The sequence below is a fragment of the Gekko japonicus genome, unplaced genomic scaffold, assembly GCF_001447785.1.
Source record: "Gekko japonicus isolate JY-2015 unplaced genomic scaffold, Gekko_japonicus_V1.1 scaffold1896, whole genome shotgun sequence".
Taxonomy (NCBI): Eukaryota; Metazoa; Chordata; class Lepidosauria; order Squamata; family Gekkonidae; genus Gekko; species Gekko japonicus.
Genome location: NW_015174324.1, coordinates 228,011 through 231,525, shown reverse-complemented (window position 1 = coordinate 231,525; position 3,515 = coordinate 228,011). Strand labels below are relative to the sequence as shown.

Here is a 3,515-nt window from a genome sequence, read left to right as displayed (position 1 = left end):
TCTTCCGACTTCACATATTTTAGTTCCCTTAGGAAACAGGCTCCTAGTGGTTCCTTGAGTTAGACATAGCCGAGCTCGTAAGGTGAATAAAAACCATTAAAGTCACAAAAACAGTGCAAGTGATAGCAAAACTACATGTTATGTAGCCCCAGTGTGGAGATGCCCCACATCTTTGTGCTCAGTCTCCACCCTGCCTACAGGAATGTACAGGGCTGGCTCAGTGTTCTGTGCAACATGCAGGATGGGCACTGTAAATTGTGCTACACATTCCAGCCACTGCATAAAAAAAGCTGTCTTGTGGAGGATGTCGAATACAGACGTGCACTTAGTTCCTAGCCTCAGGGACCTTCCCTCCATTCAGATTTTGCAAGTGTTTACCTTGATGATCCAGCTGCTCAGAGCTGCTAAACCAAACAGACTGTAACAGATAATACGCATGGTTGAGTGATCTCAATCAGTATGCACAGCTGACCCTGTACTTGTTAGCAACACTTCCTGGATACTTATCCACCTACCGCATTTTCATTATTAAGAGACACAAATATATATATAAAAGAAAGTCCCCTCACCGTAAAATCAACACCCAGGCCAAACCGCTGGACTTAGAGACACCAAATTCAGGGCGAGCGCTCCTACCATGGCATAGGTGTTCTCTAAGAAGGGATTTTGAGAAATTCAACCCCTAAGTGGGTCAAAAGGGGGGAAATTTGCTCCCCCCATTGATTCCTATGCGGCTGCCAGGCAGCTGCCTCTCTGCACCCCCCACACTCTGATTGGTCAGCTTCAGAGCTCAGTGTTCTGAGGTTAAAAAAACCCCAGTTACAGGGGACTACAGAGAGCTAATGACAGTTGAGGAAATCAGGAGTGGCCAACCACATGTGAGGTGAAGCAAAGCTGCTGGCCCAGCCTCCCTATTGCTTCAAACATGCTCCCCCCTCCTACATCTGACAGGCAGTTGTCTGTCAGGTGCAGCAGCAGTTGCAGGGTGCTTAAAGCCACGAGGGAGCCTGCCCCAGCAGTAACGCCTTAGTGATCCTGCCAGCCCCGCTTCCACAGTGGCTTCTAATACCTCTCCCCCTCCCACACTGGACAGGCAGCTGCCTGTCAGGTGCAGGAGAGGAGGTGGGATGCTTACAACCGCCGGGGAGGTTTGCTCAGCAAGACTGTCTTAGCCCTGCTGCTGGCCCAGCCTCCCTGATACCTTTAAACATAATTCCCCCAACACCTGACAGGCGGGTGTCTGTCAGGTGTAGGAGCAGGACCAGGGTACTTTAATCCATCAGGGACACCGCCCCAGCAGGATCACCTTAACGATGCTGCTGGCGTAGCCTCTCTGATGGCTTCCAACACACTCCCCCACCTCCTACACCTAACAGGCGGTTGGTTGTCTGTCAGGTGCAGCAGCAGGGTGCTTAAGGCCACGAGGGAGCCCGCCCCAGCAGTCTACAAAGTGGTCCTTCAGTAGAGAGAAAAAAAGTACATATGTCTCACTTCATTATTTTTTACACTACAATCTTCTCCATTAGAATTCCTACAACAAATGTTACATTTCAGACTTTACATCATCAATATTATAACTGGATTTATGGAAATTAAATACCGTAGCGAAGCACGGGTATCAGGCTAGTATACAATAAATGAACAGTTAGAATCAGATACCATTTTGTACCTGCCACCAAGTTACTTAACCTGAGAGCAAACTTTCCTAATGAACTTGCAGTTAGCCAATCAGATACACACCACCACCTTCCAGGTAAGCACCCTGTCAAGCCATAGATACACACAATCAAACAAGTTAAGTACAGATCCTTCACCAACATATCTGAAGGACTTCCTCAGCCATAGAACATACCTTCAGTCTTTCCTACCAAACTTACCAGAGATTCCCAAATACAGCATTTACATCAGGGACCAAAGTTGAAAACTGGCAGAGGACTCAGCCATGGCCCTTATGAAAAACAGAACAGTGCTCCTGGGCATGCACAGACAGCCTTCTCCTACCACCAATGGGTAAACACAAATGTCTGAGACTGAGAAAAGCCATCCTGAACAGGTCTCCTCAGAATCCTACCCAGAAGAGCTTACTCTGAGGAAAGTGTTCTTAGGACTACACGAAGTCAAACATTCCAGGCCTCAGTCAGCGACTTCCAAGCAAGCTCCGTTCAATCCATATTACAAATTGAGTTTTGGCAAAGACTGAAGGGAAATCCCCAGTGTTTCACGGGGAGAGAAGAGCAGAGAAAACACAACAACATTTTGCAGGTCGCAGCCATGCACAGCATGGCTCCCCAGGGCAGGCGCAGCTCCCAGGCAGACCCCCCCTTCTTTCCAGCCACGCCGCCCGCACACTCCCGCCCGCCCAGGCCACAACCCCCACCAGACACCCCCCTCCCCAACAGTAAGACCACGGGCGCCTCGCGACAGCAGCCTGCTTCCCAGCCTCGCTACCAAGCGGCCCAGCCCCGGCGGCATCTCACTAACCGGCAGCGTCCCTTGCCAGGTTACCGGCGGGCGCGTGTGAGAGGCTAAGGGAGGGAGAGCCGCCTCCACGGCGACCGGCAGCCAGGAAAAGCGGAGCCGGCCCAACCCGGACGCACATCCCGGCTCGCCCCCACCTAGCTCTGGTACATCCACACCCCCGGAAACACCGTCAGGGCTGCGGTGGGACCCGCCTGGGAAAGACAGCCTTCCCGGGCTCGCCTCCGCTCCGCCTTCCTTGGGGACCGAGACGAGAGAAGGCAAGACTGGGTTGCCGCCGCCGCCGGCACCACCCGTCTGCTGCTGCTCTCCCTCTGTAGGAGCGGGAGCAGCCTCGCTGGCCAGGGTGGGAGACTGAAGGAGGCGGAAGCAGGGTTGCAGCGACACGGAGAAGCGCTGCATTCGATGAGCAACACGCGAGGAGGCACACAGCCCAGCACTGGTGCTGCTAAAGGGGTTATCCACCCCAGGTTTAAAGGCGAAGAGCGCCGGGGAGGCTGCCAGCGCCGACACGACGCCGGGTTATTCGGAAGCAGTCGACGGCGCTGACATCTGGGACTGTGCCTCCCAAGGAGGAGTGGGCACGACGGCCGAAAGGGACTGTCTTTTCCTTACGGCAGTAGATGAGGCACGCTGGTGCTGATCTAAAAGTCACCCTCGTTCAACAAAAAACATCAAAGGGAGACTCCTGAAACCGCTGAGTAGGAATTCGCTAAGAGGTTAGGTAGCCTCGCCTCTCCCCTCTCCCATTGAACAAGGATCTGAGATCTTTACCTCGCTATAGGTAACCCTGGTTCTGGTGTCCCTGCCATCTGAGGCTAGATGGGTAGCTACCCCCAAAAGCCCCTTCTCTGTGGCTGCACCAAAACTTTTTTTCTCTTTCCCCAGGGAGATTCATCTGTCTCCCATGGTTCTCTTCTCCCCAGGAGTGAAGCTTTTGGGGGGTTTGTCATACCCCAATAACTTTTGGCTCTCCTCCCTACTTTGTGTGTTTATATAAACTTATTTTATATATTTATTTTAAATGCTGTTTTGAT

At 52.3% G+C, this 3,515-nt stretch overlaps 1 protein-coding gene across 1 annotated transcript in view; it reads right to left on the bottom strand.

The window, feature by feature from the left end:
- The window catches only part of RAB23 (RAB23, member RAS oncogene family), a 21,685-nt gene extending 19,080 nt beyond the window's left edge, over positions 1-2,605 (bottom strand). Inside the window, exon 1 of the mRNA XM_015424232.1 lies at positions 2,482-2,605. The gene's annotated coding sequence lies outside the window, so the exon portion shown is untranslated. The remainder of the gene's footprint in view (positions 1-2,481) is intronic.
- Positions 2,606-3,515: the final 910 nt, after the last annotated feature.